The following is a 10,951-nucleotide window of genomic DNA, read 5'->3' as shown; positions in this document are numbered from 1 at the left end:
GACACAGAGTGTCTGCAGGCGTTTGAAACTCTGAAAGCTAAGCTGGTCACAGCACCAGTCATTTCTACACCAGACTGGACATTACCATTCGAACTAATGTGTGATGCTAGTGACCATGCCATTGGTGCAGTATTGGGACAAAGGCATAACAAGCTCCTGCATGTCATTTATTATGCAAGCCGCATTTTAAATGACGCACAGAAGAATTACACAACCACAGAAAAGGAGTTGCTTGCAGTGGTTTATGCCATTGACAAGTTCAGATCATATTTAGTAGGATCAAAAGTGGTTGTGTACATTGACCATGCTGCTCTAAAATATCTCCTCACAAAGCAGGATTCAAAACCGAGACTCATAAGGTGGGTGTTGCTTCTGCAAGAGTTTGATATAGAAATACGAGACAAAAAAGGGACAGAGAACCAAGTAGTTGACCACCTGTCCTGGATAGAGCCAGTAGCAGGGGCGTCCCCTCTTCCTACTGAGATCTCTGAAACTTTCCCGGATGAGCTACAGTAAGCACAAACATTATCTTGAAGGCAATGTTGAGTAAGAATGCTCAAAACTGAGACTAAATTAAAAGCTCAGTAAAAGTCCAGCTAAAGACAGTAAAGAAGCGCTTATTGGGAGGCAACTCAATCTTATTTATCTATGATAATTAATTTTTCATTTCATTTTCCATTGTTAGTTTATGTTTTCTTTAGGTTGATGATCATGTGGAGTCACAAAAACAACTGCAGAATTAAAGTGGAATAAATAATAGCACACCCTGGAGGACAGGCTTACTCGCGTTTAAACGCCAGTAAGGATAGCAGAATGGGCGTTTAATGCCTATGCAGGCAGCATTCTGAGCGTTCAGAAAAACGCCCAGTAAAGAAGGATTTCTGGCATTTAACGCCAGCCAGGGTATCTGGCTGGGCGTTAAACGCCCAAAAAGGCAGTCAAGTGGGCGTTAAACGCCAGAATGGATAGCATTCTGGGCGTTTAATGCCAGGATGATACAAGGGAGGTAATTTTGTTTCCAAATCATTTTTTTTCAATTTTTCATGTTTTAATTCACAATTTTTTTGCACCAAACATATTTTAAACGTTCATCTTTCAATTTCTATTTTCAAAAATTAATAATCTTTCCAATCCTTTTTAATTCTTTTTCAATTCTTTTCAATTCTTTCCAAAACATTTTCAAAACTTACATATCTTTTCAGATTCTTTTCAACTCTTTTTAATTTTTCTTGCATACAATAATAAGTTTTCAAAATTAATTGCATATTCTTCTCCTACTCCCTTCTATCCTATTTTTCTCGAGGACGAGCAAACCTTTTAAGTTTGGTGTGGAAAAGCTCAGCTATTTGCTTTCCATAACCATTAATGGCACCTAAGGCCGGAGAAACCTCTAGGAAAATGAGCAACAAAGGCAAGGAAGAGACATAGAGGAGCTCAAGCACTCCATAAGATCTTCAAGAAGAAGAACTAGCCGCCATCACTAAGGTGGACCCGTTCTTTAATTTCCTTGTTTTTATTTTTCTGTTTTTCGATTTCTATGCTACATATCTTCATGAGTGTCTAGTGTCTATGTCTTAAAGCTATGAATGTCCTATGAATCCTTCACCTTTCTTAAATGAAAAATGTTTCTAATTGCAAAAGAAAAAGAAGCACATGAATTTCGAATTCTATCTTAAAAATAATCTAATTATTTTGATGTTGTGGCAATACTTTTTGTTTTCTCAATGAATGCTTGAACAGTGCATATTTTTGATATTGTTGTTTATGAATGTTAAAACTGTTGGCTCTTGAAAGAATAATGGAAAAGGAGAAATGTTATTGATAATCTGAAAAATCATAAAATTGATTCTTGAAGCAAGAAAAAGCAGTGAAATTCAAAAGCTTGCGGAAAAAAATTAGTGGAAAAAAAGAAAAAAAAGAAAAGAAAAAGCAAGCAGAAAAAAGCCAATAGCGCTTTCAACCAAAAGGCAAGGGTAAAAAGGATCCAAGGCTTTGAGCATTAATGGATAGGAGGACCCAAAGGAATAAAATCCTGGCCTAAGCGGCTAAACCAAGCTGTCTCTAACCATGTGCTTGTGGCGTGAAGGTGTCAAGTGAAAAGCTTGAGACTGAGCGGTTAAAGTCGTAGTCCAAAGCAAAAAGAGTGTGCTTAAGAGCTTTGGGCACCTCTAACTGGGGACTCTAGGAAAGCTGAGTCACAATCTGAAAAGGTTCACCCAGTTATGTGTCTGTGGCATTTATGTATCCGGTGGTAATACTAGAAAACAAAATGCTTAGGGTCACGGCCAAGACTCATAAAGTAAATGTGTTCAAGAATCAACATATTGAACTAGGAGAGTCAATAACACTATTCAGAAGCAAAAAGCTAGTAGTCCCGCTCATCTAATTGTAACTGAGCTTCACTGATATTTGAAATTATTGTACTTTCTCTTATTTTTATCCTATTTTGTTTTTAGTTGCTTGGGGACAAGCAACAATTTAAGTTTGGTGTTGTGATGAGCAGATAATTTATACCCTTTTTGGTATTGTTTTTATATAGTTTTTAATATATTTTAGTCACTTTTTAGTATATTTTTATTAGTTTTTATTCAAAAATCACATTTCTGGGCTTTACTATGAGTTTGTGTATTTTTCTGTAATTTCAGGTATTTTTTGGCTGAAATTGAGGGACCTGAGCAAAAATATGATTCAGAGGTTGAAAAAGGACTGCAGATGCTGTTGGATTCTGACCCTCCTGCACTCGAAGTGGATTTTCTAGAGCTACAGAAGCTTAATTGGTGCGCTCTCAATTGCGTTGGACATTAGAAATCTTGGGCTTTCCAGCAATATATAATACTCCATAATTTGCTTGCGATTTGATGGCCCAAACTGTCGTTAAAACCCAGCCAAAAACTTTTTGGCGTAAAACGCCAGAACTGGCACATTTCGGCGTTTTATGCCCATTCTGGCACCCAGGGTGGCGTTTAACTCCAACTTGAGGCATATGCACGTGAAAGCTTGAAAGCTCAGCCCAAACACTCACTAAGTGGGTCCCGGAAGTGGATTTCTGCACTATCTGCACTTAGTTACTCATTTTCTGTAAACCTAAGTTACTAGTCTAGTATAAAAACTACTTTTAAAGATTCATTTTGGAACTCATGAAATTTTACACTTCATATTGTATCTTCTACGGCATGAGTCTCTAAAATCCATAGGTGGGGGTGAGGAGCTCTGCTGTGTTTCAATGGATTAATGCAATTACTACAGTTTTCTATTCAATCACGCTTGATTCTATTCTAAGATACTCACTCGTACTTCAATATGGAGAATATGATGATCCGTGACACTCATCATTATCCTCAACCCTATGAACATGTGCCTGACAACCACTCCGTTCTATCTGAGCTCAACGTAGTCATTGGGCGACAGCTTGAGTGCGTATCTCTTGGGTTTCTGATCCATGGACCGAGTCCGGAGGTTAGAACCTTCGTGGTATAAGCTAGAACCAATTGGCAGCATTCTTGGGATCTGAAAAGTCTAAACTTTGTCTGTGGTATTTCGAGTAGGATCTGGGAAGGGATGACTATGACGAGCTTCAAACCTGCAAATGTTGGGCGCAGTGACAGTGTGCAAAAGGACAAGGGTCCTATTCCGACGCTAGTGGGAACCGACAGATGATTAGCCGTGCGGTAGCTGTACATGGTATTTTTCATCCGAGACGAGAAATCCAACAGTTGATTAGCCGTGTAGAGATCGTATTTGGTATTTTTCATCCGAGAGGATCATAAAGCTTGCCATTGAAGGAAGCCATGCGTGTTTGGAGAAGAAGACAGTAGGAAAGCAGATATTCAGACGACAGACCATCTCCAGAACCTCAGCCTGTTTCTCATTACTGAATCACAAGTACTATTTATTTCATGTTATTTATTTTTCATAAATACAATCACTTTTATCATTAATCTCCTGATAGATTGCTTCACGTAAGGTATTACTTGGACGACCCAGTGTACTTGCTGGTTAGTTGTGCGGAGTTATGAAAAGTGTAATCACAATTTCGTGCACCAGGTATCAACATTTATTCAATGCAAACTATCTATATGCAATCTATCTACATGCAATCTATCTATATGCATGCAATTACTTGGTCAAAATAAATCAATTCCCAAGAATACATATATGAACACAAGGGATAAAGGTATTAACAACCAAGTCAAATCCATAATTAAATTGAGTTATTGAAAAGAATTTACAACTTTCAAGAAAAGAGATTATCATAGGTGAAAAACATGTAATTGAGCAATCGAACCCTCACCGGATGTGTATTCGCTCTAGTCATTCAAGTGTATAGGGTTGATTTCACTCGATCCTCCCCTAATCATGCTTTCTAAGATTTGTTTTTCATCTAACAATCAACAATTATTCAATGCATGCATAAATTTATCATGAGGACTTATCCATGGGTTGTAATGGGGCTAGGGTCAAGGTAGGATTATATTTGGTTAAGTGGACTAGAATTTGAATCTTTGACTAATTTAAACTTCCCACGTAACCTATGACAACCTATACAATTTAAATGCTAACATAACTACCCATTCTTCACTTTTTCACATACTCATGCATTCTCTCTTTTATCACAACACATATGCATTGGTTATTATTAAGCTTCACTTTGGGGTATTTTATCCCCATTTTATTGCTTTTTTTTTCTTCCTTTTTTTTCTTTTTCTATATTTTTTCTTTTTATTTTTTTTTATTTTTCTCTTTTTCTTTTTGATGAATTATATACAAATATACCAATTCATACGGTTTAAACATAACTAATATATGAGTATGTACCCAATTCCCAATGTTTTCAATGAAAAACTCAAAATACACTTTTACCTCAACCAATGTTCTCAAATTTCCCACAAATGATAAACACCCTCACTAGCCTAAGCTAATCAAAGATCCAAACAAGGGACATTTATTTTTTTTCGCCTTAAGGCTTGTAAGTGCTAAAATTAAGAACAAATGGGTTTGGCATAGGCTCAAAGTTGGCTAACAATGGAAGATAAAAGGTAAGGCTATTTGGGTAAGTGAGCTAATTGAAAGAATGGCTTCAATCATATAAGTGCATTCATACACAAAATAATGGACATAAAGAATCAAACAAATCAAAGATTACAATCATAGAAAGAGAATAATACACACAAGAATGAAAATAAGTGGTTATATGATGTAACCACACAATTAGGCTCAAAACTCATATGCTTATGTCTTCTTAGCTCAAAACATAATTTTTTTTCAATTCAATTGGGGTGCCCTATAGATAAATTTCTTGGAAAATTTCATTATTTTGGCTAAGCTTATTATATATATACGCAAAATAAGAAAATGCAACAAAAAATCCTAAAAGACCTAAAAATGAAATGTAAAAGTGTTGGAATTAGAAATTTGTCACTCAAAAACGTCGATCGGTCGGACGACCTCCCCACACTTAAAACTTTACATTGTCCTCGGTGTATTCAAAGATGAGCAAGGGGGTACGGCGACTATACGGATTGCCACCTTCAGCTGGTGGATCAACTGGCTGCTGCGTGTTCTTTCTCATGCTTCCATTTTTGCTTATGATGACTCATCCATGAAAAATAGAAAATAGCACAGTAAGATGAGAAAATGCAAAAGCAAGGAAGCATAAATTGTTGGAATGAGGTAAGAACCACTAGAATAGAGTAAGTGAATTAGTGTGACATTGATGAAAAATAGGTTGCGAATTCTAAGATTGCGCGCGGTTTAGAACTCACACCCTAGTATTTAAAAGCCATGGCACAATTATATAAAAGAAGGGTGCACTTCACTCATTCTAGTGTGCTTGAAATACTTTAAAGAAAACTTGAAGGTTAAGACAACCAAACAAGCAATAAAGAAGCATAAAAGCATTCAAGGAAAAATCAAACAATTGTGAATCGGATAATGAATGGACATTGATTGATGTCTAAGTAAACTTAGTGAACTGAATGAAATATAGAACTCATACATCAAACAATGACTCATATTGAAGTTTGTTTGCAACACCTAAGTGACATAGAGGTGGAGGGCATGGATGCTATGGAACTTAGGAAAAAGAAGATTGAAGTGAAAATCAATCACATAGCAAGCATGGTCCACAAAGCTTAGAAAGCTCAAAAATATGTCACTAGGTAAGTTTTTGATCCAATTTCACAATTCCAAAATCTCAATGCATGAAATAGATGATGTAAATAACGGTCAATCATAAACAAGCATCACCTAACAAAAAATGCATTGATAATACACAATTGCCTAACAATGGATGATGAATGCATGGTGACCAAAACATGCAATTCAAAAGAGTTAAGATGATTGAAGGAAATGTAACATATACTTGATATTCACAAATGTTAAGCATGAAAAATTCAAAACCAAGTAACAAATTGTAACTTCAATAAAAGACATCCAACAATGAATATCAAAAACAATTATGCTAAAATAGCATCAAGTTAATAATAAGCAGCAATAAGCAGCAAACAAAATCAATAATCCAACACTTATCATGAAAAATAGAAAATTAAACAGAAATTAAACTAACTAAATAACTAACTAACCAAAAGAAATGATGATAGATGGTGATTGGTAGTGTTGGATGCAGGTTGAGGGAGGGAAAGAAAAGAGGAGAAGAGAGAAGGAGGAAAGAAATGGAAAGATGAGAAGAAATGGAGGTGGATGGAACAGGTTTCCCACGCGTACGCATGGAGTGACACGTAAACGTGGTGAGGTGAAAGGGGTGTGACGCGTAAGCGTGCGTCACGCGTACGCGTGATGGTCAAATCAGTGAGAGGCAACGCATACGCGTGAGGTGACGCGTGCGTGGGTGGATTTTGTGCTAGAGGCACAATTCAAGCCCAAAACGCGCGTAACTCTCTTGAATTTGTGTGGGAGCATGAAAAACCTGGTGGTCACTTGTACGCGTGGGTGAGGCATTGATAAACCCCATTTTTAGGGTTTATCTTGTGTTGAGTTTAGAGTATTTTATTAATCTTTTCTCACATTTACTCAATAAAATAGCATGGTTTTGTGATTCTCCCTAATTTGTGCTTAAGTGTTAAAACATGCTTTTACACCTTTAATTTGATGATTTTAATTCACCTTTGATTCCACTAGATGCCTTGATTTGCTTGTTGAGTGCTTTCAGGTTGAAAAGGCTACGAATGGATCAAAGGAGTGAAGAGGAAAGCATGCAAAGTGGAGAACACATGAAAAAGCCAAAGATTTGAGGTGCAACCATCCACGCGCACGCGCAATGTACGCGCACGCGTGGATCGCGAAAACTCCAGGGACGCGCACGCTTGCTGTACGCAAACGCGTCGATGCTGGCACGTGATTTTAAAGTGAAAATGTGCTCAGTGAATTCTGAGAAGCTGTGGGTCCCAGTTTGCAACTAACTTTGGCGCCAAAATGCTTTAAAGGACCAAGGATTGAAGGGGAATGCATCTTTTGACATATTTCTTGCTCATTAGGATTAGTTTTAGTTAGTTTTAGAGAGAGAAGCTCTCACTTATCTCTAGGAATTAGGATTAGGTTTAGTTCAATAATCTTAGATCTAGGTTTTAATTCATGCCCTCTTCTACTTCTACTTCTCAATTCTTTGTTGTTATATTCATCATTCTTCTATTCTTTTGTTGTAATTTCTTCTACTTTGCTTTCATAGTTGTTGTTGATCTATTCTTGTTCCTTTTATTTTCTTTCAATTCAATTTGAGGTAATTCATGTCAATAATGTTCTTTTTTATTGTTGTTGTTAATTCTTTGTAATAATTGTTGTTAGATTTCATTCTTGTTGTCAATTTACTATACTTTCCTTTTATGCCTTCCAAGTGTTTGTCAAAATGCTTGAGAAGATATTAGAGTAGAATTTTATGTTCTTGGCTTGGGAAGGTAACTTAGGAATTTTTGAGGTACTAATGTCCATGTGATTGATAGTTGGTAGCCATTGACTCTAGCTCTCATTAATTCAATTAGTGAATAGCTAGGACTTATGGACTTGGATTGATATAGCTCATTTGAGTTTCCTTTACTTGTTAGAGGATGACTTAATGGGATTGATCCTTGCAATTATCATATTGTGGTTAGTGATAAGGATAGAGATCCTTGACCACCAAACCTTGCCAAGACCTTTTTGTCATTTGAATTCTTTTGCAATTTACTTTTCATGTTCCTTATCCAAAACCCCAAAATATACATGTCCAAGGCCAATAACAAGAACGCTACCCTGCAATTCCTTTGAGAGACGATCCGAGGTTTAAATACTTCGGTTTATAATTTTAGGGGGTTGTACTTGTGACAAACAAATGTTTGTATGAGAGGATTATTGTTGGTTTAGAAACTATACTTCGACAAGATTTCGATTGTGAAATTCTAGACCGTCAAAAATTAACTCATCAAAATGGCGCCATTGCCGGGGATTTGCAATGGTGTTATGTTATTGGTTATTGTATATATGTGAATATTGTAAATACGTCTCTCTTTCACTTGTTTCTTAGACTTAGTTAGTTTGCCTTTGTTTCCACTATGAATTATCACTTTGGCTATGAGTTTAGTTCTAATTGTGTTGTAGGGAATGTGAACTTCAATGACCACATGTATCAAGGATGGAACCAACGAAGATGGGAGGAACCTCAAGGAATTGATCACTCCTATTGGCAACAACCTACGGATACTTATAGGTATAACCACCATCCTAATGTATGTCAATTCAATGGCTATGGTGAATCTTTTTGTGAAAATCAATTACCACCATCATATGCCTATGCCTCCTATCCTCAACATGAGCCTCAACTATACTCACAAGCCTCTCTTTACCAAGCACCGTCCTATGACCCATATCCATCATATGACCTATCACCCATACCGTTCCCTTGTGACCACTATGAGCAAGAACCTTTAGAACCACCACAACCTTATTATGATTACTACCAAGAACCACCTCATTCTACACATACCAAGAAGAATCACCTTCCTATTATGAACCCTTTTTCCAAAATAATGAAAACTCTTATCCACCCCAAGCCCCAATAGATGATTCGCTCACCTTGCTACTTCAAAGACAAGCGGATATGCAAAGGAACACACTAGAGTTTGTGACTAACTTGACTAAGGTAGTGCACACCTTAGCCTACCAATGCATGTACACTCAAGGTGCTTCCGTATCCACATGTGAAGGATCCAAAGAAGAGAAAAGCATAAAGAAGAGGTTGGACAATCCGGTGGAGAAAGAGGAGTTGTGTTTTTTGTTGGAACAATTGGAGGAACCTACATTTATTGAAGAAAATGGAGATGTGGTTGAAAATTTAGGAGATGTGGAACCACCATGGGAATCTCGACAACCTTCGGAGCATATCAAAATTGAAGAATATGAAGAGGTTGATCAAGAGATGGAGTCAATCATCAATGACTTTTTATCCAAAATTGAATCATCTTCCATTAGGTGTGAAATTGACGTTATTGAAGACAACTCCAAACCAAGTAATATTGGTATCCTTGTTGAAGGAGTTGACAAGCAAGAAGAAATTGAAAAAGATTGTTAAGAGGTGGAAATAACTAAGGAAGAGCCCAAAGGAAGAGACCTCGCATTGTATAAGTGTGGGGATGCTCTCCTTCCTAAATCACCATCCAACACAACATTCAAGTGGATAATATTCTTACCTTTGAGTTTCACCTTCTCACTTGAATATGGATTAATTGAAACAGATGGGTAACTTAGAGCTCTCTGCAGAATTAATAATAAGAAAGAGTTGTGTAGTTGTTGGAAGTTTGGAATTACGCTCAATAGGGTCAAAGCTCTAAAGCATAAGGACCATGATTGGAAGAATGCAAATTTGTGTGGGTCTAGGAGGAGAATTTGGTGTGCTCAAGAGAATTCTATGTGTCAACCACCAGGATGGAAGAACCATGACAACCAAGTTGAAGACGGGTGTGAAAATAAGATATGGGATCCCAGATCGGAGCATGGAGACCAACCTTGGGACCTCATAACTTGGGTCGAACTTCACCCAAGCTTGGTGAAGACGGTTGGAATTTCTGTCAACCATTTGTGGAGCAAAGATCCTTGGAGATTCAAGGATGTGTACAAACACAAGCCACCTTGATAAAGAGCTTCCCAAAATGTCCAACTTAAGGACTTAAAATAAAAGTGTTAGGTGGGAGACACCCTACCATGGTAAACTCTTTCCATTTCCTCTTGTAGACTTGATTAATAAGTGATTTGAGTTGCCATTATAGGTAGTTTTCCTCTTCATTGTAGTCTTCTCTTAATGTTTTGATTGTAGCTGCTTAAGGTGCAAGTTATGTTTGGTTGCTTTTGGAAAATTTTATTAATTTTGCATTTTTGGTTGATTTAGAGTTGAAGCTAATGTTAGGGAGTTTTTTAGCTGTTTTTAGTGATTATAAAAAAAAAATCTGGGACGCATACGCACGCTGTACGCATATGCGTCGATGAGGGAATACAGATCCATACATGGATCCAGAGAGTTAGGCGAACACGGCGCAAACGCTGAGCGTGGGGCGCAAGGGCACGCACGCGTACACGTATAGCACGCGTCGCGTCGATGGGTTGACGTGAAACCCATACTCCCACCCGAGAGTTGCGCGACTGTGGCGCGAGCATTATGATTCACGTGCAAGCTGCGACCCACGCGGACGCGTACATCGCGCGTACGCATCAATGCACCCACTCCTCACTCACGCAAACGCACACCTAGCGCTTCCGCGTCCATTTCCTCTTCGCACCACCCACGCGTACGCGCATAAGACGCGTACGCATGGATTCAAAATCCCTAATACCCCACCCACGCGAGAAACCCTTGCCATTTGCGTCTTCCCTGTCTCTCTCTTCCAACGCTCCATTTACCCTTTCTGCTCCGCCAACTCCCTGAACCACCCTCAACCGCCACAACCATCACCGTCCGGTGACCCGTCGA

Source organism: Arachis ipaensis, chromosome B1 (genome assembly GCF_059453495.1).
Source record: "Arachis ipaensis isolate K30076 ecotype BB chromosome B1, ASM5945349v1, whole genome shotgun sequence".
Classification (NCBI taxonomy): domain Eukaryota; kingdom Viridiplantae; phylum Streptophyta; class Magnoliopsida; order Fabales; family Fabaceae; genus Arachis; species Arachis ipaensis.
This window is presented reverse-complemented; position numbering follows the sequence as displayed.